The 27,806-nt window shown below is 47.7% G+C and overlaps 1 protein-coding gene across 1 annotated transcript in view; it reads right to left on the bottom strand.

Moving 5' to 3' along the window:
• pde8b (phosphodiesterase 8B) overlaps window positions 1-27,806 on the bottom strand; it is a 436,161-nt gene that overhangs the window by 326,203 nt on the left and 82,152 nt on the right.

Raw genomic sequence — 27,806 nt, 5'->3', positions numbered from 1 at the left:
GGTCGTACCCCAACTTTGAAGAACACTGGGCTAGACAGCATTTAATAATTGCACAACATGTGATGAAACGGGTAGCGGGCAAGAAATCCAAAGTTCGTAGTTTTGCCAGTGGAGATAAAGTTTTATTATTATTAACAGTGGTAGGTGAACCTTTAAAAGCAAGATTTTGTGGACCTTATCAGATTGAAAGGAAATTAAGTGAGGTGAATTATGTGGTAAGAACACCAGATAGAAGGAAAACTCACCGAGTGTGTCATGTGAATATGCTTAAAAGGTACTTTGAAAGGGAAGGAGAGCAAACGGAGGTTTTAATGATTCTAACTCAAAGTGACAAACCAAATCTAGATGACTAGGAATTTGACATACCTCAAATTAAATTGGAAAGCGAGGATGTTCTTAAGAATTGGGATAAATTGTTGAGTTACCTTCCAGAGGAAACACGAACTGACCGGAAAGACTTATTGATATCACATGAGTAAGTTTGTGGAGATAAGTTGGAAGTACTAAAATGGCTATACATGATGTAGATGTGGGAAATGCTGTTCCAATCAAACAACATCCATATAGACTTAACCTTTTAAAATTGGCACAGGTTAACAAGGAAATTTAAAGTATGCTTAAAAATGGCATAATTGAACTGGGTTGCAGCCAATGGAGCGCACCCATAGTGATGGTACTAAAACCGGACAGTACCCAACGGTTGTGTGTGGATTATAGAAAAGTCAATGCAGTTACAAGAACGGACTCTTATCCTATCCCACGTTTGGAGAATTGCATTGAGAAAGTGGGACAATCAGCTTTTATTTCCAAACTGGATTTACTTAAAGGTTACTGGGAGGTACCTTTATCCGAAAGGGCGAAGGAGATTTCAGCGGTTGTGACTCCAGATGGTATATACCAATTCAAAGTTATGCTATTTGGCATGAAAAAACCCCCAGCCACATTTCAACAGTTAACTAACAAAGTCATTTCAGGATTACCCAATTGTGCGATATACATCGACTATCTGGTAATTTTTAGCCAGACATGGAAAGAACATTTAAAGCATCTGATGGAGTTATTCGATTGACTTCAGGAAGTGGGTTTGGCGGTAAACCTAACCAAAAGTGAATTTAGAAAAGCCCAAGTCACTTTCCTGGGGCATACAATTGGAGAGGGTCGAGTGGTCCCATGGGATGTGAAAATAAAAGTTGTTGGGGAGTTTCCAATACCCTCGGCACAAAGGGAAATCATGTGATTTCTTGGCATGAGTGGATTCTCCCAGAACTTTGTGCCGAACTTTAGCAATGTGGGATGCACTTGCTAAAGAAACGTAGCAAATTTAAGTGGACAGCGGAATATCAACAGGCATTTGACTGCCTGAAGGCTGTGTTAACCAATGCTCCTCTGTTGGAGAATTACATGGGGCTCTGTGATCAGATTGAACTAAAGTATCTGACCTTAAAAAGAAATGCCTAGGCATCGAGAAATGGACAGATCGTGCAGAGACCTTCTTGTCCAAAGAGACTGTCAATCAAGAGGGATTCCAGTTGGAAGAAGAAGGACTAAAATGAACTATGTTATTATAAATGTTTGCATGTTTAGTTTTCTTAAAAAAACGTATATTCACTGTCAATATTTCTTAAAGGAAAATGAAAAGGTGAAAAATGAAACCATCTTGAAGTTGATGGTTTGTTTGTTTTTCTTGGGGGGAGATGTCAGGCGTCTTTCTCCTCAGCCGCCCGGCAAGACATGGAGGCTTGATCTTGCCAGGCGGAAGAGGGGAAAGAGTGCGTCTGTTTTGGACGCTGGCCCGACGATCGGTGGGCACCAATCGTGGGCCTGTCCCGTCCCGAGCAGAGTTGTGGTGCTCCGTGCCAATCAGATGCCCCAAACGGGCACCTGGCGCCCGTTTCACGATGGCAGCAAGCAGGTGTGTTTGCTGCCATGGTGAAATGGGCGTGAAGGGCCGGCCGCTCGGCCCATCGGCCTCGGAGAATCGCCGCTCGCCGTAAAAAACAGCGAGCAGCGATTCGTGGCATGGGTCAGGTGTGGAGAGGGGGGGAGAATAGCGGGAGGGCGTGAAAAATGTCGGGAGGCCCTCCCGCTATTCTCCCACCTGGCGTGGGTGGTGGAGAATCACGCCCTGGGTGTTTATCAAATAGCTGTAGTGGATGTACCTTTAAGAAATAGGTGTTTTTCAAATAGCTGCAGTGATGTCAGAGTGTGGGTGGAGCTGGGCTGGCTGTCTTTCACTTTCATTTTTGGACAGGAAGCTACAGTGTGTTTTAGTTTCATTTTCAGAGCTGGATAGCTGCAGGCAAAGCAAGCAGCTGTATAATTATCTCTCTCTACAAGCTACAGACTGTCTTCAGCTCATTTGAGGATTTCAAAGTAATACCTGTTTCTGTAGAGAATTTAAACCTGCTATCTTTCTTTGAAAAGGGTTTAATATATGGAACGAAAGAGAAAATGCTGGAAATGAAAGATGAGTCATAGCCACATGTCTGTCCTTGGCCTGCTGCAATATTCCAGTGAAGCTTAATGCAAACTGGAGGAACAACATCTCATCTTCCGGTTCGGCACGCTACAGCCTTCCGGTCTCAACATCGAATTCAACAACTTCCGATGATCAGCTCTACCCCACCTAAATCCATTTGTTTTCATCCCATTTCATTTCAACTGTCTCTTACCATTTATTTATTTCTTGTCTTTCTTAATATATATTTACCCCCCGCCAATCTTATCTCCCCTTTCCTTACCCATTCTCCCCTTTGCTTCCTCCTTCCCCTCCCCCCCACATCTACATCTGTCACTGTTTACCCTCTGATGTTAGTTTCTCTGCTGTTTGGCCTCTCACACCTTTTGATCTCTCTGGGGACTGCCATTAGCACTCTTTTCTCTTGGTTTCTGTGGCTATTCGCACCCCGTTTCCCTGGGTTTCTGTGACTATGACTCATCTTTCATCTCATTCCACAGTATAAATATTTCCCACTTTCTCTGGCTGTTAGCTTTGAAAAGAATCATCTGGACACGAAACGTTAGCTCTTTTCTCTCCCTACAGATGCTGCCAGACCTGCTGAGATTTTCCAGCATTTTCTCTTTTGTTTCAGATTCCAGCATCCATCCGCAGTAATTTGCTTTTATTTATTATATGGATGTTGTTAGGAAAGTTATGAAGGGTTACTTATAGAATATTGGATTCATCAATAAACATGGTTTTGCTTTAAAAGTACTTTAGATCTCTGTTGCATCACACCTGTAAAGTAGGCCCTTGTGCTCCCCATACCACAATGTATTAAAGGTTGTGGGTCAGGTGAACTCCATGATACACTTTGGGGTTCTCTAAATCCTGGCCCATAACAACAGCACGGTAGCATGGTGGTTAGCATAAATGCTTCACAGCTCCAGGGTCCCAGGTTCGGTTCCCGGCTGGGTCACTGTCTGTGCGGAGTCTGCATGTCCTCCCCGTGTGTGCGTGGGTTTCCTCCAGGTGCTCCGGTTTCCTCCCACAGTCCAAAGATGTGCCGGTTAGGTGGATTGGCCATGCTAAATTGCCCGTAGTGTCCTAAAAAGTAAGGTTAGGGGGCGGGGGAGGTTGTTGGGTTACGGGTATAGGGTGGATACGTGGGTTTGAGTAGGGTGATCATTGCTCAGCACAACATCGAGGGCCGAAGGGCCTGTTCTGTGCTGTACTGTTCTATGTTCTATGTAACAGTGCCAGGGTCCCAGGTGCGATTCCCGAATTGGGTCACTGTCTGTGCGGATTCTGCACATTCTCCCTGTGTCTGCGTGGGTTTCCGGTTTCTTTCCAGAAGTCCCGAAAGATGTGCTGTTAGGTGAATTGGACATTCTGAATTCTCCCTCTGTGTACCCAAACAGGCGTCGGAATGTTGTGACCAGGGCCTTTTCACAGTAACTTCATTGCAGTGTTAATGTAAGCCATTTGTGACAATAATAAAGATTATTATTATGTGACTCCAGACCCACAGTAATGTGGTTGACTCTTAACTGCCCCCTCAAGGACAATTAAGGATGGGCAATAAATGCTGGCCCAGCCTGCGATGCCTACGTCCCATGAAAAGAAAAATTCTGCTGGGTAGGGAGAATAATAATCTTTTATTGTCACAAGTATGAAGTTACTGCGAACAGCCCCTAATCGCCACATTCCAGCGCCTGTTAGGGTACGCAGAGGGAGAATTCACAATTCTCAGCCGGTACAGGAATTGAACCCACGCTGCTGGTCTTGTTCTGCGTTACAAACCAGCTGTCCAGCCCACTGAGCTAAACCAACCCTGTGGTCCGGAGCAAAAGCAGTTAAATTGAGTTCAGGTATCGATCTTTACTTGAATGATAAAAGGTTCAACTCCTGTTCCTACGCACCAATCAGTAAGACACACTGCTGAGCATGTGGATACAGCACCACAACACAATGTAGTTGAATTACCTTTGAAAAATATAGCTTAATGTATGTGACATGTAAGTAGCTATGCTCATGCACCAGTTGCCCTGTGAAATATATTTAAAAATATATTCATGAGTAAGAAAGAGAGGAGATGGATTATACCATTAAAGTTCATCATAGACTTCTGCTTTTATTCAGGTTGGGAGGGGTGGTTACTCATGCTAACACGATTGTTGTTTATTTTAACTGGCTTTGAATTTCACTGCATCGTTTCATCATTGTTAGTATGCAGCAGAACAACAGCAATACTAACCATTTAAAAGGCCATTTGAGTGGAACACATTAAAATATGCTGCACTGCAGCTCACAGGAAGTAAGAATGACCTGTTTACCCAATAATTTTTTTATATTTTGATAATCCTGCAATTTCTTTCAGCAATTTACTGGAGATGAAGAATTGAGCTGCCAGGATCATCCATGAGAAAGGAAAAATGTCATCTGCATACAATGTAAATTCCTGCTGCACAGTTCCAATCTGAACTTGGCAAAGCTTGGTGAATGCTAACCATGACTCTTGTGCCATGGGAGTTCACTGGGGAGGGCAGGATGAGGAGGCAAAGGAAGAGATTGTAAAGCCTCACTTTGAAATCATAGGATGAAGGCAGAATATTGACAGCTGCTGTAGAGTAAGCATGCCGGGTCAGAGTCGCAACGGGTCAGACCACATTTGTGGAGGGAGAAACAGAGTTAATGGCCCAGATTTCGCTGGGCTGACAGGGGTCTTACCGTCAGTCAGACAACTGCCAGGGAAACTCTGTCAATTCTGTGGAGGCGGCCCGATGGAATCAAATGGCCAAGAACAGGCCTTCCCCGCCATTGAGGCCCACTTAGTGAGTGCTGTTGGTCAATCATCAATCAGAAGCCATTGGCTCCTCACATAGCCAATGCCAGCTGGTGAAGTGGCATGGCAGCTGCCAGCAATGCACCTACCAGAGGATCAGGATCATCATGGGACCCCAGACCAAAGGTTGCCATGGTTCCCACCGCAGATTAAATCCAGCCCAATGTTTCAGGTTGAGTGGCCTGCAAATTTCTGCTATATTTAATGCAGTTTATCATGGCAGGAACCATGGTGACTAGGCCCACTTAATCAGCATCTTCTGGCGGTCGCGAAACATCCCCGATTAAGTTGGAGGGTGGAGCAGGTTGATGTAGGATTCCTGGCCGCCGGTGATGGGGGTGTCATTTAGGCGCGTTAGTGAGCCAATTGTCATTCATTATCTCTTATACATTTAGTGGTGATTCAAGGATTAAATGGAGGCAGCATAGCTCCCCAGCAAGCTCAGAAGGCTGCCTAGCAAACTCGGTCAGGTTTGTTAGCAGCATCCCAGAGAGGGGTCCCTCACGTTTGGATACTCTGTGCCCCATCAAGGGACCCATCATGGGGAGGAGGAGGCCGCTGAAAGCTGCTCCCCATCTTCGTCCATGACCTCCGCTCCATGGACCCAAACCTCTCTTCACTCACCTGTGATCCTAGACCTTGGGTGGATACAGAGCCACCAGGAGCTACCGCTCCCACTGATGCCGCGGGGCATGAGGAGGAGCCAGCCTCTAATTGGCTGGCAGCTCTCAGCGGACGGGGCTTCCACTACTGGGGACCTGAATCGTGGGAAAGGCCCAGTTGCAGTCAATTAAGAGTCTGAAGGGCACTTGACCTTGTTGGGCCTCCCCCACGGAACTAATGGGGGCTCCCAGCTAGTGGACGAGACTCCTGTCACCCCCAACAAAATATGTTTCTCTCTGTAGATACAGCCATACCTGCTGAGAATTTGCAACATTTTCTCTTTTTACTTCAGATGTCCAGTCGGAACCTAACTTTTCTTCTCGGCAACCAAACAAAATCGCTTTGCCACTCAAAGGCCTTCTTAACACCATGTAAAGGTGTCATTGTAGACACTCTAAGTTTACAATGTTTGATTGTGCTCAGAATTTTTCCATCGTGTCTAGCCTCCCCATAAAACTTATTTGATCATTACAGGTATTAGAAAGAATGTAACTTGCATTAATATAGCCTATCACACTCTCTGATTGCTTCAAACAGCCAAAGGATTACAACCAATGAACAAAATAATCCTAAAGATCTTGGGCGGGATTCTCTAATAATGGGAATATGTCCCCATGCTGGCATGAAAGCTGCGCCAACGACTCCGGTGTCAATAGCACCCGAAAGTGAGGAATTCTCACCTTTCTAGGGGGCTAGTTTGCCGTCGGAGTGGTCCCTGCAACTACAGCCGGTGCGGAAATGCCCGTGTGAGTCCGCGCATGTGCAGAAAGGCCGGCGTATTTCCGCGCATGTGTGGAACGGCTGGCAGATTTCTGCACATGCGTGGGGGTTCCCTTCTTCGCGCCGGCCCCCGGGCAACATGGCGGAGCCCTACAGGGGCCCAACGCGGAGTAAAGTAGACCCCCCACAGAACCACCCCGCCAACCGATTGGTAGATCCCAATCATGGGCCAGGCCACCGTGGCCCCCCACACCCCCCACCCTCCAAGTGTGGATCCCCCCCCTTGAGGATGGCCCCCGCGCACTCGCCTTCCAGGTCCCGCCGTGTGGGAGCTGAGTAACCCACGCCGACGGGACTCGGCCAAACTCGTCGGCCACATGGCCCATCAGGGCCAGGACAATCGCTGGGGTGGGGGGGGGGGGGGGGGGGGCGCTGTCAATGGCCTCCGACCGGTGTGGCTGGAATCCCATGGCCGCCCGAAAAATGGCGCCGAAGAATGGTGAAGCCGGCGTCGGGTTCTCGCGCCCCCCCCCCCCCCCCTCCCCAGGGATTCTCCGACCCATCCCGGCCCTTCGAGGGCTTGTTTGCCCTTTGCCCAGTACTGTGCAGCCAATGTTACTGATATTAAACGACTTAAGCTAGTACATCCACATGACCATGAAGTAATTATGGCTCAGAAAGGCAATTCTTCCCTTCATAATACATCTACTTGCAGAAACCCTGAAGTTGCTCCATATCATAATCCAACTGTGTCTGGAATTCCAGGAACTTCACCTCCACTTATTTGCTTTAGATGCATTAGTACATTTCACACTCTTGCACGCAGGAGAATTTTCTGACATCAGTCCTAAATTTAGCTCTTACTATTTTCAATATGTATCCCCTTGTCTTACTCTCAAGTGTTACAACCCCAGTGGATATTACAACTGGACGGGACGAATCCAGAATGGAACCCTGGCTCAAAAGACCTGGGGGGGGAGGGGGGGGGGGGATTTAATGGGAAGTCACGTTTTCAGCGAGTTTAGCGAGATATTTCTCAGTGTGCATGGCACCAAGAATGACCCCACTATCAAAGGGGACTCTGCCGGGGGAATGCCCTCATGCCAAGGCCATATTTACCTTCATTTACTGAGCTGGTCAGTGCAGGAAGAGATCAGGGCGCCATTTTCAAATCTTATCCCGTTCTCTCAGACTGCCCTGGGCATCCCCACTGCAGCCTCCAAACGTCCTCAAACGTCCCAACGTACTTGTTGGGGGGGTCCTCGAGTCACCCTCACCCCACCTCATAAAGGCAAGGCACCCCTGGGCCGGTCCCTGGCAACCTGGCACTGGGCACCTTGATACTGCCAGCTTGACATGCTGACAGTACCCCTGCCAGCCTGAAAGTGCCACCATACACCACTGACAAGGTGCCCGGGTGGCAGTACCAAGATGCCTGGCTGGCAGAGCCCGGGTGGCAGCGGGAGTGCCAGGGTACCACCCTGCCCAGAGCCCTACCACCTTGTGGCCCCTGATGGCCTGGGAGAACCCCTCCTCGGTGCCATTATGCCTGGTCCACATTTTTGTGGACCAGTACTAAATGGTGCCATGGCGAGGTTTCCATGGCGCAGTCCCCAAGAGCATTGAGTGCCAATATATTTAAGTGAGCCAAATTACTCACTTAAATCTGTAAATCTGGATCTTGCCCAGCGAGGGTGAGATCCAGATCATGACATCTTGTGAGATCTAAGCATTACAAGGGTCACAAAACCTCCGAGAGGCCTCGCGTGAAATTTAAAGGTCTTGTTACGTTACCGAGTCTGGCGCAATGAGGCCATTCACTCACGCCCTGTAACTTTGATTTTTAAAATAAAACGTGGAAGAACAAGAGTCATGGGACTGCTAATTAGTTTTATCAACAAGAAAAAACATTCATTAAATATGCAAAAATTGGATTATGATATAATACGCCTTTACAATTATGCAAGGTTTTAGGATGAACACGAATTACAATGTACATCTTAATCTACTACGATCACATTAACAAAGTCCGTTTTAAGCACGCTAGATAACTGTGATCAAATACACACACTCAGCTCTGAACCCAAGTTAATGTCTATGGCTTTCTCCTCAGAATTCCCCCAGATGATGATCGATTGAGAATTTCCAAACTCCACTCCCAAAAATAAACTTTAAAATCTTCTCTCATAATAATGCTTTTCCGTCATGTATGCATTCTTAAATCCTGTCCAGCTTTTACAAATGACTCTTTTCACCCAAGCTTCTGTTTGCCTTTTAACAATAAATCCAATTGAGGATTTTACACAACCCTCTTTTAGGTTTCCGTGGAAACCCAAACTCCGCGATCCAGTCACCAATTTCCATAGTTATTTCAACTCACGTTCCACAGGCTGTTGTAAAATCATACTAACCTAAAATTAATTTCAGATATCTTTCTGGCATCTCATCCTTCTTCCCAGCTCACTCTGCCTTTACTGAACAGTTCTCTGTTTCAGTACCTTTAACCTCAGACTTCTTGGGAACTTCTCTTCATTTCTCTAACTTCCTTAACTAGCTGGACTTTAGACTTCCAGCATCTGTTTTCTTAACTCCATAAAATGACTTTTGTTCCAGCAAAGCTGAGAGAGATGTTCCTTTAAACTTTCTAAACCAACTGCTTCTAGCAGAGCTGTGAAGGCTGTCTTCTCTCTCACTACCTCTCTTCAACTACAATCAAATTAGCTAATCTGAAACTTAAAAGCTGATCTACCTTACAAGGCCCAAGTTTCTAAGCGTTGATTTATCCTTCTCTAGGCTTTTATCTACTCTTCATGCTGCGACTCTCTACAAGCACAATAGAATCACAGTTAGAACTTAACCAACCCCACACATTCAAACACCTTTGTCCAGCATGAATCTAACTATAAGTATTATCCTTCCAGGCACAGAAACATTAAATTAAACACACATAAAGCTACATCTTATTTCTAATACAACCAATACAAATATATAATCCCTTAAAAGCTTTGTTTTCCTAACACTTGTTTGAAGCAATAGTACAGATTTTCCCTTAATTGCCATGTATGCCTTTATAGATCACTTCTCAAATGCTACCTCTGTAACCGAAAAACTAAGTTTCTCTCCATTTGCATTCACACCTTTAATTTAGTTAGGGATCACCCTCTTGGTTCTTTGTATGGAGTGGCGGAGGCCACTCGCCATTGGCTGTCAGTGGAATTGTCTAGTCTCGGCAATGTCTACGTCATTTTATGCAGTTCATCGGTTCTGCTGCCGGTGAATCTGCTGCAGGGGGAGGGGGGGGGGGGGGTAGTGGTGATTGCCTTTGGTGGGCCGGAGGATTCCGCCTGTGGGAAAGTCTGGAAAATCCCACCCGCTGTTTTTCCAATGAGTCGTTCAATCATTTCCCCATCTGCTCTCTGAGATGGACGCGATGGCAATATTCCGAAGAGCAGGGGAGTTTTCCACTGTGTTCTTGCCAATATTTATATCTCAATCCACATCAGTGAAAGCAAACCTCCTGCTGTTTATCACATATTGCTTGTGGGAACTGCTGTATGCAAATTGACTGTCACCTTTTTCCATTCCAGTGACGTTTAAAAGTACTTTATTGACTGAAAAGCACTTTGGGATATTGTGAGGTTGTGAAAGATGGCAAACAAAATACAACTGTATTTTTAGACAATTGCTTTGTGGTGGAAGTGATGGGAAGTTGTTCGTGTCTTTAGTCGACAGTTAACTTTTAGCTTTCTATCTACCAGGAATGTTTTTTTCTTTTAAGTAGAAATGTATTGTTCGATTTGTATGTTTTTTCTCCAATATCTGCAGGTGACTGATGGTGATGATCGTGACATTTATGAAACACGTACAGATGGAGTAAGAAACACCTTTGTAACCTCCCCCACCCCCAGACATATTCCCCTCTTCAGTCCCTTCATCCTTCGGTCATTCTCCGTCCCTGCTGAGAGGGAGACGCCTGAATTATCAAAATATAATTCTGAGAGCCACAGAAATGTCATGACGACAACACATGACTAACGATTCATAATGTCCCTGTCAAAAAAAAGTGTGATTCATATCATCTCATCCCATGCATTTTAGTACTTCAGATTTATAGGTCTTTTATTTCCATTCATTAATCGTTCACAATTAGATCATTATATCTACTTTTAAACCTTTAATCCCTAATTCTGAAGGATTGAATAGCCGGGCCGACATCTAATTTCATGTTTTAAGTTGCCGTGTGAGTGCCTGTGAGATTTGCAGCTCTGTTATTTACACATTGCTGTATGAAGCTATTGCGCCTCTCCAGGGTAACCTCCATCAGTCTGAACCTGCGACTGCTGAGGCCTTTTTACCCCTTGCTGTTCTCCTAACTCAAAAACCTTGAGGTTGGGTTTTTCCAGCTGTCTTTTTCCCCTCTGGAGTTGATTCCAGGGACCTGATTCATCGCTGGCTTTCTTGGCAATTTCTTTTGCCCGAACCAAGCTTGTAAAAATATCCTTGTTATCAAATCACTTGAAATTTGTGAAACTGCAAATTACTTCAGCAGGAATCATTCTCTGCCGAGCATGAGTGGGCAATCAGGGGGCTTCTCAAATGTTTTATTTAATCTGATGTGCAGTTATATCTCCTACTGTTGTCATGGTTCTATGGATAACTTGTTTTGGATACATGTAAAAACATAACATGTTCAGCAGGAACGAGATTGAGACCACCAAAGCTCATGAATAATACAATTATGTTGCTGGTTCAAAGTTTGAGTGGTAAAATTACCAATTTAGTTCTACCTCTTGACATTTTGTCAAAATGACAGTAACTGCACCGAATGTTAAACCCTTTGGCACTATCTATGGATGTGCTAAGGCTCATATACATGCAGCTTAATTCTTTCATGAGTGGTGTCAGCACCAGTGAATGAAACAACATTTATTTCAGGCACCTTGCACCAGCATAACCAACAACTTGCCTTCAGATAGTACCTTGAAGGCTTTATTTTAATCAAGTAGAGGGGCAAGTGAGCCTGGTACAAAAATAACAACAACAACTTATATTTCCAGCCCTTTTAACAAAATAAATGCCCACGGCGGCATTATAAGTAATGACACCAAGTCACATAAGGAGTGATTAGGTCAGATGACCAAAATCTTGTGCAAAGAAATAGCTTTTACAGAGAGCCTTAATGGAGGAAAGCAAGATAGAGTTAGTGAAGAAATTCCAGAGCTCAGGGCTCAAGGTACAGCCACCAATGGTGAAGCAATTAAAATCAAGGATGCTCAAAAGGCTAAGAAGGGGCGTGAGGCTAAGAAGCCTGTGTACCCTAACTGCCACAGGGCGGGACACCTCTGTATTGATTGCTGCAGGTTATGGGGAAAACCCATTGGGTTTGTTGGGGCACACATACCCGCTCAGAAAGTGGAAGTCATGCATAGGGCACAGAAGACAAGTCCAAGACTATGACTACGGCAGCAAATCCCTGTAGATACACTACTGAGAGCGTGGGTGAGTTTTTTATAATAGCCCTGAGAGCTACAAGGACTTTGTATCAAAAGCAAGAGTGGCCGTATTTCGCCAAAGCAAGGCAAGTAAGCTGAAAGTGATACTGAGGGATACAAGGCCAGCCAAACTGCTGGGAAAAGGCATGATCTTTCCACCAGAGAATGCAGACAGTGCCACGGTATTGGTAAAGAGTATTGAAGGAGACAGAATATTTGCAGAAGAAAGTGCTTGGTATTCTCCTGACTGTGTGGCAACTGGTCGCCAGACATGTCAGAAGAGGCTGAAATGCCACCACGGACAGATGACCCTAATGTCTGGTTATCTGAGACCATTTTCGGGAGTTTATCAGACTCTAAGGGGGTAATAAATAAGTCTTCCTTACCTGCAGTTCAGCAAGGGTTGCTGCCTGACAGGCCCATGTTAATGTCCGTTCCTCTATCTGAGTTCTTATTGGGAAGGGTCTGGAGTTTTTGAACTCCTCGAGGACAAGTGTTTCACAGAGGTTTTTGTAGGTGGCCTCAACTTTGAACACCTGTACCCACCGGTCAAAAGCAAGCTGCTTAAACTGTTCAAATTCCAGGTACGTCTGGTCAGGCCATGAGTTGAAGGTACAGAGGGCGAAATTCTCCGCCCCCCACGACGGGTGGGAGAATAGCGGGAGGGCCTTCCCGACATTTTTGCCGCCCTCCCGCTATTCTCCCCCCCCCCCCCCCCCCCCGCCGAAGTCCCGACCCGAATCGCTGCCGCCGTTTTTTTACGGCCGGCAGCGATTCTCAGCTGTTAGATGGGCCGAAGTCCCAGCCCTTTACGCCGTTTTTACGAACGGCAAACACACCTGGTCTTGCCGTTCGTAAAAACGGCGTGACTAACTCGCTATTAATAACCATGGCACCGATTGGCACGGCCGTACCACGGCCGTGCCAAGGGTGCCATGGGCCCGCGATCGGTGGGCAGCGGGCCCGATGCCCGCGCACTACTTGTCCTTCCGCCGCCCCGCAGTATCCATTCGCGGGGCGGCTGAGGGGCAACCCGGCCCGCGCATGCGCGGGTTTCGCGCATGCGCGGGTTTCGCGCATGCGCGGGTTTCGCGCAAAAACGCGATGACGTCACCCGCGCATGCGCGGGTTGGAGTCTTCCAAACTGCGCATGCGCGGCTGACGTCATATGACGCGTCAGCCGGCGCTAACTCCGGCAAGCGGGCTTAACGATTTTCGTTAAGCCCGTCTTGCCGGAGCCTATGGCGTCGGGCTGCTAGCCCCGACCGGGGACCAGAATCGGTCCCCGGTCGGGAAGGGGCGCGCTGCCGTAAAACCCACCCGGGTTTTACGCCAGCTTTACGATTTCTCCCGTTTTGGGAGAATCGCGCCCAGAATACATCATAGATCATAGAATTTACAGTGCAGCAGGAGGCCATTCGGCCCATCGAGTCTGCACCAGCCCTTGGAAAGAGGATCCAACTGAAGCCCATACTTCCATCCTATCCCCATAATCCAGTAACCCCACCGAACCTTTTGGGGCACTAAAGGCAACTTAGCATGGCCAATCCATCTAACTTGCACATCTTTGAACTGTGGGAGGAAACCGGTGCACACAGAGACACGGGGAGAACATGCAGACTCCTCACAGTGACGCAAGCCAGGAATCGAACCTGGGACCCTGGAGCTGTGACACAACAGTGCTAACCACTGTGCTACCGTGCCGGCCTGACAGTATTACTCTGCTACTAACTGGTACGCATTTAAAATAGCCCCTTTTGCTGCCTCTTAGCTTGGTTCACTTTCCTCAGGTAAGAGACAGTAAACCTCGTGAGCTTTTCCTGTCAACTTATTTTGCAACAGCAGGGACCAGTGTTGGGCTGGTCAATTTAACTGCTGGGCTACTCTTTCAAAAGAGATAAGACCATAAGTTATAGGAGCAGGTTCATTCGGCCCATCGAGTCTGCTCTGCCATTCGATCATGGCTAATACGTTCCTCATCCCCATTATCCTGACTTCTCCCTATAACCCCTGATCCTCTCATTAATCATGACATCCCCTTATTAATCAAGAACACCAGATTTGTGTTTGAGGCGCTGTTTCCTACAGGGCTACAGACCAAGAGCTGGAAAGTGGAATTAGACAGAATAGTTATTGCTTAGAACATAAGAATTAGAAGCAGGAGTAGGCAATTTAGCCTCTCGACCCTGATCCACTGTTCAATACGATCATGGCTGATCTCATCATGGCCTCAACTCCATCATCCTGTTCATTCCCTGTAATCCTTCAACCCATTACCAATTAAAAATCTGTCTAACTCCTCCTTAAATTTACTCACTGCCCCAGCATCCACCACATTCTGGGGTAGTGAAAGAAGGCATCCACCTATTCTTCATCAAATGGGGATTAAATGGGCAAACCTGAATACCACAGACCTGAGGTTGGAACATGGGGTGGTTCCTGTTGTGTTACGCTTCTTTATGTAGCATAAGCTGCTTCCTTGATGTATGCTCTGACAAAGGAAGGTTCAGACTTGGAGATAGGTTTAACACATTTATTGAACAGTTAACAATTTTCCGACTTGAGTTTGACTCTCCTACTAATCTTGCTATCGTAACTCAGTCTAACTAACCAGTCTGCTCTAAGCCATGCGGTGGGTGTGATGCTTCTGATCTGCCCCGTCCTTCTCTCTGAGTGTCGCCTGTGGAAAGAGAAAGCGCTTATGTACCCTGTCCTTTTATATGGGTTGCCCCCTTGTGGTATTGTCACCTCTGGGTTTCTTGACTGCCCATTGGTCGTGTCCTATTCTATGTGTTCATTAGCTGTATGTCTGCATGTCATGATGTCTCTGGTGCTCCCTCTAGTGTTTACTTAGTCTTAGTGTATTACATTAACCCCTTGTGTATTTACATTGATGCATATCACCACAGTTCCCTCACCAGAGATCTCTTCAATAGGCACAGTGGGATCCTCCCTTCTCAGCTCAAACTGTTTTAATTCAAACTCTCTTTCCTTTATCTCCTTCCCTTTCCTGGAGTTCTGCCTCTTACTTCTGTTCCTGCCTCTCTCTCTTAGCTGTTTCTGCCTCTCTCTTTTTTCTCCTCAAATTCCAGTTTCATTCTCTGCTGTTCAAATCTTAATTTTTCAGGTGCTAATTTATCTGTTTCACTTTCCATAATTTCCACCTCGGTTTGCCACCTGTTTTTAAATTTCCGTTCTTCTGACTTTCGACCGAAATTTCACCTCTTAAGTGCCTAGCTACACCTTTTAATTCTTTCAAGGACAGTTTCCTTAACTTCTCATCAGTTTCTCACCCTTTTCTATGGAAATATTGGCATTGAATGTGGACTTCAGTATTACTGACCCAAGAAAATCTGTTGCAGTCTTTAAATTGCTTTTGAAGGAGAAATTGGTTTTCCTCACTGCAATTCTTTTATCAGTATGTGGGAACAATTCTGGACACGAGACCCCAATTCACTAATGGGCTGGTGAGAAGTGTTAGGATATCGGACCGGACCCCAATTATTGTTGGGATACCGGACATGAAACCCGAAACAATTTGCAATTTGTAAAATTGTGAGGAAAGGATACTTATTCCAGCAGTGATAACACTAACCATAGAACCATAGAATACCTACAATGGAGAAGGAGGCCATTCGACCCATCAAGTCTGACCAATTAATATCTTTTATGTTAAAACAAACTTTAATTTAATCACATAATTAGCCACATTAACATCACTGAAATAGCTTTACAATTCACAGCTAAACCTTTATAAATAAGAGGAAACACTTTAACTTATGCCCTACACCATCACTATATATATTCCAATCAAGCAATCCAATATAGATCAAATGCCACTTATAAATAAAGTGAACAAATCAGGTTTACTTGCTGTTCTCTGAATAGACCTTTGGAGAGAGACTCTTTCAGGAACAACATGAAGATCCAGTAATTAGATCATCATTATCCCACTAAGGTGTCCCATGAAGTGCTTATCTAGGACTAAATGCCACTCACTCATAAATTATACATGCCAGGGAACCTCCTTTTTATAAACAATATTCCATTCGCCATCTGTGGGCAGCATGGTAGCACTGTTGCTTCACAGCGCCAGGGACCTGGGTTTTATTCCTGGCTTGGGTCACTGTCTGTGCGGAGTCTGTATGTTCTTCCCATGTCTGCGTGGGTTTCCTCCGGGTGTTCCGGTTTCCTTCCACAAAGTCCAGAAAGACGTGCTTGTAAGGTGAATTGGATATTCTGAATTCTCCCTCAGTGTACCCGAACAGGCGCCGGAGTGTGGCGATTCAGGGATTGTCACAGTAATTTCATTGCAGTGTTCATGTAAGCCTACTTGTGACATTAATAAAGGTTATTATTATTATGTTATGTAAACACATAAATGGTTAGAATCAATGATTCCCTCACTTTTACAACACTTCAACTGCAGCTTTAGTAGACACATTGCCTGTATGTATTTTAAACCAGGGCTTATAATAACATTACTGCAACAAAATGTAAAATATAATATATAATAATTTATTATATTCAGTGGCCTCATTGTGGCCGATCTGGTATCAGTATGAGGCTGTTGAATCTCGCAACTAGTCCAGCGAGAGCACAATCCAGATTGTGACGCCTTGCAATGCTAGGGTTCCGGGTTTCAGTGCCAATGTGCCCAGGTGCCCAGGTGCCAGAGAAAGTGCCAGGGTGCCACTTTGCCCAATCTCTGACTACCTGGGGGTCTCCAATGACTTGAGGGTCTCCAATGGCCTGGGAGACCCCCCTCCTCCGGGGTCCTAGATTCACCGGTCATACCTGGGCGACCTCACCAGGGCACCATTTAGTACTGGTCCACAAAAACGTGGGCCAGTCGTAACGGCAGCTGGGGTGGTCTCCCAGGCCATTTGAGACCCTGGGTGGTCGGGCATTGGGCAGGGTCACACCCTGGCACTCCCTCTGGCACCTGGGCACCTTGACACTGTCAGCCTAGCAGCTTGGCAGTGCCACCCAAAGACCCTAACAGGGCCACCCTGACACTGCCAGGGTGCCCGGGTGGAACTGCCAGGCTGGCAGGAGCACTGCCAGTGCACCAGGCTCAGTGTGCCAAGGTGCATGGATGCCAGGTTGCCCATGCCAGGGGTGAGGCCCAGGGGTGCTTTACTCATAAGAGGTGGAGTGAGGGGGCCTCTTGGACCCCAGAAGAGGTCAGTTGGGTGAAGTGGGGAGGGGGGGGGGGGGCGGGATCCAGAGGCTGCTGTGGGGTTGCTGTGGGGGGGTCAAAAGATCAAGGCTGGTTTTAGAAGTGGCACCCGATTGGTGAGCAGTCTTCCTGTACTGGCGAGCTGAGCCCGTCACAGCAGGAAATTACTAAAGTGTGGCCTTGAAGGGGAGTTCCGCCAAGACCCCAAAAAAGGCAAAGTGCCATTGGATAGCAGAGTCTCTGTCAGTGCAGCAGGCGCTGATAAACCCCACCGCGCACCCCCCCCCCCCCAATGCATATTCAGTGCACTTTAACTCAAATCCACTGAATCATGTCCTAAGTGTTGCTGCTGGGACTGAATAGAATACAATTTGCACTTCTGTTGGGGTAGGATGGAGGTGGGACTAATCAGTAAGTACGTTGGGACATGCAAAAGGGCAGCACTCTGTCGGTGCTAATTGAGAACAATTCCTGGCCCAGCGGGGATTGTAATAACTGGGGCCGGAGTTAGCTCTAAAGAGCTTGGCAGCTGAAGCTGTTTTTAAGCACTCCCCTTACCGTACACTCACTGCAGCCACAAAGATAGCTCACAGAAGACCTGCCACACACCGAGTTTGGGAGTCTGAGGTGGACCCATAACTCCATACCAGTGAGGAGAGGAAGGGGGGGGGGGGGGGGGGGGCAGAGCATTGTGGAAGGATGGAGCATAAAGTGCCCAAGCCCCTAATGATATTAAAATCCATACAAATGATGGTTTTGCATGGATCCATCAGCACGGGGCATAATCATCGATATCACCGCCAGCAGGGATTGAATATGGTGTTGTAATTGGAGCCGGGCACAAACCTCGAGTTTTCAATTTTGGCGATTCTCCACCTTCCCCAAGGCTCCACGAATTCTCAGGCCTGCAACGGGCCAAAGTCCCGTCTGTTCTTTGCCCGTCCCGCCGGCGTAAATTAGAGTAGGTCCCTTAATGGCGCGACCTGGCGGCGCGGGCGGGCTCCGGAGTTCTTGGGGGAGCGCGGGGGTATCTGGCCCCGGGAGGTGCCTCCATGGTGGCCTGGCCCGCAATCGGGGCCCACCGATCCACAGGCGGGCCTGTGCCATGGGGACACTCTATCCTTCCGCACCAGAGGCTGTGGCCCTCATCCATTCCCGGTGCAGAAGCAAATCCCTCTGCGCATGCGTAGGGATGACGGCAGCACACGCTGACGCTCCCGCGCATGCGCTGACTCGTGCTGGCGGGGCGCAAGCCACTCCGGGGCAGGCCTAGCCCCTGAAGGTGCGGAGCATTCCGCATATTTGGGGCGGCCCGACGCCGGAGTGGTTCACGCCACTCTGTCCCGCCAGGACCCCCCGCCCCGCCGGGTAGGGGTGAATCACGCCCCTGGTTTCTGATGTGTCCCTCTGTCCTGCAGTAGCCTGAATGTAATGGTATTTTACTCATCACTTAACCTACGTCATGGGTTGGATTCTCCGTTTTGTGTTTCGCGATCAGGCGGTGAATCTGTTGATCCCATTCCGATGCTCTGTTCCCTGCTAATGGCAGCATCGATGTTTGCGCCCCGCATCAGCAGGAGGATGCAAATGGGTCATTAAGGGCCGGGCCCGCATGATTCTCCGGTCCTATTGGCTGGTGATCATCTGGCCGAGAATTGGTGCAGGTATTTAAAAATATGACCCTGATGCGGTGAACCTCGCAGTGGGCCAAGAGGGTAACTCTTCAAGGGAGTTACCCACAAAGTCCATCAAAGGGCCATCCTCCCCCCACAATGCAAATCCTGCCCACCCCACTCCACCAGAATCCCCTCCCCAACCAGAGACCCCCCAATTACAGAGATCCCCCCATTACAAAGACTTCTACCAGTGAATACCCTAAAAGAGACCCCTGCTGGAAGCCCCCCACAAGAGAGACCCCTGCCTGGAAGCTAGAGAGCATTGCAGACAGAGGCAATGAAAAAACAATTCCTTTATGCAATACACCTGCTGGCTCAGGCAGAGGAAGCAGCAACTGTCAATTCCTGGGAAGAGAAAACCTGTCAACTGGGTTTAAACCCCCTCAGATATTTGATCTGCATGCCTGTTATTCATATAGCTGTGAAATTGCTTTAACTAGGCTGTGATTGGCAGTTTCCACACACACACAACTGTCTGGATTGTTTAATTCATCTCCCTTCATGCTTGAGTGACTTTCAAGTAGTCAGCTGTGAAAGCAATCAGTTGTGTGCTTTGAACTACCCTCACTCCCTCTTTTCCTCTGCAGAAAGTACTTAGCTGTCTTTGATGTGGTCCAGGAGCTATCAATCATAGCTAGATGTTTATAAATATTGCTATTAGTTTCACAGTTGGCTGCTACCATCCAAAGCTCCTCCTCCTCCCCCCCCCCCCAACCATACGATCCATGATTTCCTTTCCTGACCACCATCATACCCGTGCTCCAGGTTTTCTAATTTAGGACTCCTCTCACTGCGCTATCTCTCTGTCACCCGATTAATACCAGACTTTTAACTCAGTGTTCTCTCTAGCATTTTCTGTTTTGAATAATCAGGTTTTGATGTACAAGGGTGTCAAGGGAGAGCATGTAAAAAGGGGTAATTGGGGTTGAGGTACAGATTAGCCACGATTTCAATGAATGGCACATTGGGTCTGAGGGGCTGAAAGGTCTACCCTGGTGCCTAGTGTCTTATGGATGATATCCACTCAGCAGAAAATCTAAGTTTTCCATTTCCAGGTTTCTATTAATCAAAGAATTTTGGATGCACAAGTAGCGCATTACTGCTTTTATTTTTGGGACTTTAAGATATGTCTAAGTAGGCCAAAATAACAGATCCTACATTTGTACCTGAATTTTTACAGACAAAACAGAGATTCTGATAAATAATGAACACAGAAAACAAGATAGTTGTAGTGTAGTGGAATACCAAACATAATCAGAACACTGTTTAATTATTTTTTTTCTGTATGAATATTTGTGCTTGTTCAAGGGAAGAGTGTTTGTGCTGAGGAATTAAATGTTTTCCCTTTTAGACACCCAGAGCTGGATTTTATACAGCCTGAAGTCTGAAGACCAGGAACCTTGGCAATGGGGTCCACTGAGTCGTGGGAGGGGGTGTGCATCAGTCACTGGCAAGGAACCCTCTTTCAATAAAGGGCTGATGCAGGATTCCTAGTCACAAGTGGTGTGATGTAAATTAAGCACATTAATCAATTGACACCCATTATTCCTGAGCTCACCACAATCTAGTGGTGGTTCAGGGATTCAAAGGGGCTGCATGTTTTTCTCGCACCCTCGGATGGCTGCCCAGCAAACCCCGTTATGTTTACCAGCAGCCTCTGTGAGGAGTGGGGGGAGGGTGGGGGTGGCTGGTGGTCTTTCGTTATCATGCAGTCTATGCCCAGTCAAAGGATTCGCTATTGGGCAGGGGTTTGGATCCTGAAAGCCACCCGCCTGCCCTTGCCTCCAAACCCTCCTCCCCTCTCCCACCTTCTCAGCTCCGCCCACCGGTGCATTTCTTGGTCTGCCTCTCCCACCGAGGGATCTTCTCCTTGTCCAGAAAGCGGTCCAACTGCACCACCGTTGCCCTCGGGGGCTCGCTCACCTGCGGCCTCCTCCTCAGCGCCCTGTGCTTTCGAGCCCGATCGAAGATCCCTTCCCCATCAATTTCTCCAGCATCCTTGCCACATACACCATGGGTTCTGCACCGTCAATGCCGTCAGGCATCCTGCCAATCCTTAAATTTTGCCTTCTGCAAAATTTTGATTCTCCAGATCCTTCATCTTCTCCCTCAGCCTCGCCTTGCTCTCCTGCATCAATCCCACCAATGAGGTCAACTGTTCCTTGTGCTCCTCCACTGCCTCTTCCACTTTTTGGATCACCTGGCACTTGGGACTCAGCCTCTGCCCAACTCGCTCATTCCCAGATCCCAGCAGCTAACCACCTTGGCCAGGTCTTCCAGGGCCTCTTTCTGCTGTTGCCAAAACATATTATTCAGGAACTCCACCAATTGCTCTGTTGACCACTGGGCAGGCAGCCCCTTGTGCTCCACCATCTTATCCTGTGACGCACCACAAAGACTCTCCTGCTCCTGCTGCCCTTTCGTTCTTGCACCACTCCTTGTCCGCAGATCCATCCACCAACCACATCAGGGGAGTATTAACTTCCCCAGATACTCCTGTACCTTTTGCCCTCGAATGCTATGCCTTTCGGGCAGGAAGAAGACCAAAAAAATCCGTCTTGAGTGAGAGCCATCAAATGTGCGATCACTTACTCCATGACCGCCACCGGAAGTCGTCCCACTTCCCCTTTAACCACTGCACATGTTACTTCTGTTACTTCCTAGCACAGGGCTAAAGAGCTGGCTTTTAAAGCAGACCAAGGCAGGCCAGCAGCATGGTTCAATTCCCGTACCAGCCTCCCCAAATAGGCGCCGGAATGTGGCAACTAGGGGCTTTTCACAGTAACTTCATTTGAAGCCTACTTGTGACAATAAGCGATTTTCATTTCTTCAATAAATTGGTTAAGCATGATTTCTCTCTCACAAAACCATTCTGACTCTACCTGATTACCGTGAATCTATCTCGGTGCCCCACTATGATGTCTTTAATGCCAGCTTTTAACGTTTTCCTAATGACAAATGATCAGCTAACTGGCTTGTAGTTTCCTGATTTTTGTCTTCCTTCCTTTTTGAATGAAGGAGTTTAGAACATAGAACATACAATGAAGAAGGAGGCCATTTGGCCCATCGGGTCGGCACTGACCAACTTAAGCCATCACTTCCACCCTATCCCCGTAATCCAATAACCCCTCCCAACCTTTTTGGTCACTAAGGACAATTTGTCATGGCCAATCCACCTAACCTGCACATCTTTGGACTGTGGGAGGAAATCAGAGCACTCGGAGGAAACCCACGCAGACACGGGGAGAACGTGCAGACTCTACACATGCAGTGACCCAGCAGGGAATCAAACCTGGGACCCTGGTGCTGTGAGGCCACAGTGCTATCCGCGTGTGCTATAGTGCTGCCCTTAAATTTTCGATTTTCCAATCGAATGAAACCTTCTTTGAATCTAGGCAATTTTACAAAATTAAAACCAATGCATCAACGATCTCAGTAATGGGGCAGCACGGTGGTGCAATGGGTTAGCCCTGCTGCCTCATGGCACCGAGGTCCCAGGTTCGATCCCGGCTCTGGGTCACTGTCCATGTGGAGTTTGCACATTCTCCCCGTGCTAGCGTGGGTTTCGCTCCTACAACCCAAAGATGTGCAGGCTAGGTGGATTGCCCTTTAATTGGAAAAAATGAATTGGGTATTCCAAATCTTCTTTTCAGGCCTGAGGGTGAAATCCATCGGATTTGGGGATTTGTCAGTCTGTAGTTCCAATAATTCTTTCAGTACCACTTTCCTGGTGGTTGCAATTCCTCCCTCCCTTCCACTTTCTGATTTACAACTATTTCTGGGATGTTGCTTGTTCCTCTATTGTGAAAACCGATGCAAAATACCTGTTCAATTCATCTGCCATCTCCCTATTTTCTATTATTAATTTACCAGATTCACTCTCTGTAGGATAAATGCTTACTTTGTTAACTATTTTCTTTTTAAAAATATATAGAATCTCTTGGGGCGGCATGGTAGCACCGTGGTTAGCACTGTTGCTTCACAGAGCCAGGGTCCTGTAGTAATCTGTACATCTGATGGTATATGAAGTGTTAACAACTGCATCATAGTGTTAGACAACCACTAGATAGCAGCACTAGATTCAGGTATATAAACTGAACTCATAGGATCTTGGATCTCTTCGAACGAGGAGTGACTAGACAGCAGAGTGTCAGAGAGATATAGCTTAGTTGGCACGTGTAGTTAAACATAGTTAGTACTTCTTCGATTTCGTTTATCATCAGTTATAGATCTGTAGAGTGAACAAACTCATTAGTATTTATATTCGTTATTCAATAAATCTAATTTGCTTTAAATTGAAGATTGGTAGTTTCATTGAAATCTAACCATCAGACCATTCTGGAAGTAATGCAAAGAGTAACGACATATTACGATCACGTAATATAACAGGTCCCAGGTTCAATTCCCAGCTTGGGTCACTGTCTATTCAGAGTATGCACGTTCTCCCTGTGTCTGCGAAGGTTTCCTCCGGGTACTCCGGTTTCCTCCCACAAGTCCCAGAAGACGCGCTGTTAGATAATTTGAACATTCTGGATTCTCCCTCCGTGTACCGAACAGGTGCTGGAATGTGGCGACGAGGGGATTTTCACAGTATCTTCATTGCAGTGTTAATGTAAGCCTACTTGTGACAATAAAGATTTTTTTTGACCTGGGGTCCCTGCGGTTCTAAGCCCTGGGTGGATGCAGTGTCGCCAGCCACCACTGTGCTAACTGGCGATGTCAATGGGACATCTACTTTCAGGCCCTCAATTGCAGGAAAGGCTTGATGATAGCTGTTATAACCTGCCTGCTTAACATTGGCTGGGGACTAATGGCAATCCCACAATCCTTTGAGAGTATGAGCTTCCCAATGAGGGGGCGGAGAAATCATTAGCAGATACCCTGCATAAATAAAGCTGGCCAGTTTGGAACCAGCGAGAGAGGAGAGGAGCAGCAAAGGAGTTGCTGCTGCTGCTGTTGTATGTATATGTTATTGTAAATAAATGTTATTTCTTTCTATCCTTCAACTCGTTCTGGATTCTTCGTGGCCCTCACAAAACTGGCGACGAGGGTTAAAGTGAATAGCTGTCTACGCTGCAGAAGCCACCTCCCTGGATTTTTGTTGGATACAGGTTGGAAGTTGTTTTCTATTACACCATGCCGCTGTATGGACATTTGGATGTTTTTGACGCTGCGCTGGAAAGCTGGAACCAGTATGCATACAATGGATGTGTTACTATTTCCGGGCAAACAACATCACCGAAAATGAGTGCCAGGTGGTCATATTGCTCACCGCCTGCGGCCCGCATACGTTTGGGATGATTAGGATCCTTACGTACCCAGCTGCACCGGACACCAAAATGTTTGATGAACTTGTGAACTTAGTGGGGCAACATTTTAACCCAACCCCATCCACGATAGTCCAATGTTAACGGTTTAATACCTCTGAGAGGACCCCAGGAGAATCAATTGCCAAGTTTCTATCCAGGATTGCGGAGTACTGTGACGATAGTGAGACCTTGTCAGAAATATTACGCGACCGTTTGGTTTGTGGTATTAACAATGCGGCCACCCAGAGAAAGTTGTTGGCTGAGCCATCATTGACTTTTCAACAGGCCATTCAGATAGTATTATACCGAGAAAGCGCAGAACGAGGAGTGCAGGAGCTACAGGGAATGGAGGTGCATGCCTTGGGGCGCAACCTCTTCCACCCGAAAGCGTTCCCCCCGCACTCCTGCGGTACCTTGGACGAGGCGACGTCCGGATCGACGCCGGTGGCCGTAGGACATTCCTCCCCGAAGGCAGCCTTCTCCAGAACCAATGGATGGGAAGCCATGTCCGTGTCAGACTTGTAGGCGCCGACCCCGTTGTTCCAACGAAAACTGGGGCCAGCCCAGGGGCCGTACCTTCTATGGTGGATGAACCTGCGGCGACTACTCCCCAGGACGCGGAGACGGAGGACGACTGCCTGCAACTGCATTGTGTGGTAGCTCCCCATGTGGACCCCATTAATGTGACAGTACGGTCAATGGTCACCCGCCTGAGATGGAGTTGGACACTGGCACAGCGGTCTCCGTGATCGCCCTGAGGACATTCGACCGCATCAAGCAGGGTATACAGACCCTTACATTAACCGACACACAGGCCAGGTTGGCCACCTACACGGGGGAACCATTGGACATTGCAGGAACTACGATGACCCCTGTTGTTTATGGACACCAGGAGGGACGTCTCTCACTTATCGTGGTGCACGGCCACGGGCCCAGCCTGTTAGGTCGGGACTGGTTGCGCCATTTGCGGCTGTAGTGGCAGCACATCCTCCAAACAGGTTCTGGAGGGTTGACTGAGGTGCTAGGACGATACCCAGATGTATTCCAGCCCGGTTAGGGGAAAATAAAAGGTGCAGTTGCCCGTATCCAAGTCGAACCAGGAGCCACGCCGCGCTATTTCCGGGCGCGCCCGGTGCCTTACGCCTTGCTCGAGAAGGTCGAAGGGGAGCTCACTCGTTTGGAGACTTTTGGTATTATTAGGCCCGTCCGTTTCGCTGACTGGGCAGCACCAATTGTACCTGTAATGAAGCCAGATGCCATTGTTCACTTGTGCAGCGACTATAAACTTACAGTGAATACGGCTTCCCGGCTCGACCAATATCCAATGCCTCGCATAGAGGATCTCGACACGAAGCTTGTAGGCAGATGCCCGTTCACGAAATTAGATATGAGTCACACCTATCTACAGTTAGAGCTGGACCCTGCCTCCCAGCCATATGGAATGATTAATACACACCGGGGCCTGTGTGAATATACACGGTTGCCATTTGCGGTATCCTCTGCCAGTGCTGTTTTTCAACACGTCATGGAGGGCATTTTGAGAGGTTTACCATGTGCCGCTGTCTACTTGGACGACGTTTTGATTACAGGGACGACGGAGCAGGAACATTTGTAAATTTTGGAGGCTGTCCTTAGACGCCTTTCGGAGGCTGGAGTCCGTTTCCATCGCACAAAATGCGGCTTTCAGGCGAAGGAAGTAGTCTACCTGGGTTATCGGGTGGACCGCGAAGGTTTGCACCCCGTCGCAGAGAAGGTGCCCGCAATTCAACAGGACCCCGCCCCGACTGACACTTCGCATCTTCGTTCTTTTCTCGGCCTCGTAAACTATGACGGAAAGTTCCTCCCCAATTTGGCAACTCCGCTGGCCCCGTTGCACCTTCTCCTAAAGAAGAATTATACCTGGGTTTAGGGTCAGCCGCAACAAACCGCTTTCCAGAGGGTAAAACAACAATTGTCGTCGTCGTCGTCGTCGTCTGGGTCACTAACCCACTATGATCCTGGAAAGCCTTTATTCATCACATGTGATGCATCCCCGTATGGTATTGGGGCTGTCGTGTCCCACAAGATGGAGAATGGGGCCGAGCGGCCGATAGCTTTTGCCTCCTGTACATTGACTGCAGCGAAGAAAAAGTACGCGCAGATCGAGAAGGAGGGCCTGGCAGTGGTCTTTGCGGTGAAATGTTTACACCAGTACGTATATGGCCGCCACTTCACTATCGTCACTGATCATAAGCCTCTGCTGGGACTTTTCCGAGATGATAAGCCAATCCTGCCCATTGCTTCCATACGGATCCAGCGCTGGGCTTTGTTGCTCGCTGCCTATGAGTATTCTCTGGAGCACAAACCAGGAACCCAGATAGCAAATGCCGACACACTGAGCCGATTGCCTTTATCGATCGGCCCCATGTCGACCCCCATGACCGATGAGATAGTTGCAATCCTAAATTTTATGGACACCTTGAATGTCACGGCATCACAGATCCGTGAGTGGACCCAGACGGAGCCAGTCCTGTCAAAGGTTTGGCACATAGTCCTGTATGTTGGGCAGCATAGACAACTCCCAGGCAAGTTGTGGGCATTTTCCTCCAAGCTGTCAGAATTTAGCGTTACAACACCAGGTTAAAGTCCAACGGGTTTGTTTCAAACACTAGCTTTTGGAGTACTGCTCCTTCCTCAGGATGAAGAAGGAGCAGTGCTCTGAAAGCTCGTGTTTGAAACAAACCTGTTGGACTTTAACCTGGTGTTGAAAGACTTCTTACTGTGCTCACCCCAGTCCAATGCCGGCATCTCCACATCAGAATTTAGCGTCGAAGATGGTATCCTCTTGTGGGGGACGCGTGTGATTGTCCCGGAAAAAGGACAGGAGCTGATACTGAGAGACTTGCACAAATGGGAATCCGGGTGTGACCAAAATGAAAATGTTGGCCGGGAGTTATGTCTGGTGGCCAGGCCTTGACACCGGCATTGTGAAGGTGGCCCAAAACTGCTCCATTTGGCAGGAGCATCAGAAGCTTCCGCCGGCCGCGCCCCTACATCACTGGGAATGGCCAGGGCGGCCTTGGGTGCGCTTGCATGCGGATTTCGCCGGCCCTTTTCAAGGATCCATGTTCCTGCTACTAATCGATGCCCAGTCTAAATGGTTCGAGGTGCATAAGATGATAGGCACAATGTCCTGCGCAACAATCGAGAAGATGCGTTTGTCTTCCAGTACGCATGGCCTCCCCGAGGTGCTGGTCACGGACAATGGCACTCCGATCACAAGTGAGGACTTTGCGAGATTCATGAAGATGAACAGCATATGCCATATCCGCACTACCCCATACCACCCGGCTTCAAATGGGTTGGCGGAGCGCGCAGTGCAGACATTCAAACGAGGCCTAAAGAAGCAGTCTTCCGGGTCGATGGACACGAGACTGGCTCGTTTATTGTTTTCATATAGGACCACCCCACATGCGGTGACTGGGGTCGCTCCCGCAGAA

Source organism: Scyliorhinus canicula, chromosome 8 (genome assembly GCF_902713615.1).
Source record: "Scyliorhinus canicula chromosome 8, sScyCan1.1, whole genome shotgun sequence".
In the NCBI taxonomy this organism is placed as follows: Eukaryota; Metazoa; Chordata; class Chondrichthyes; order Carcharhiniformes; family Scyliorhinidae; genus Scyliorhinus; species Scyliorhinus canicula.
Note: the sequence above shows the minus strand (reverse complement) of the source record. Positions and strands in the feature narration are given on the sequence as shown.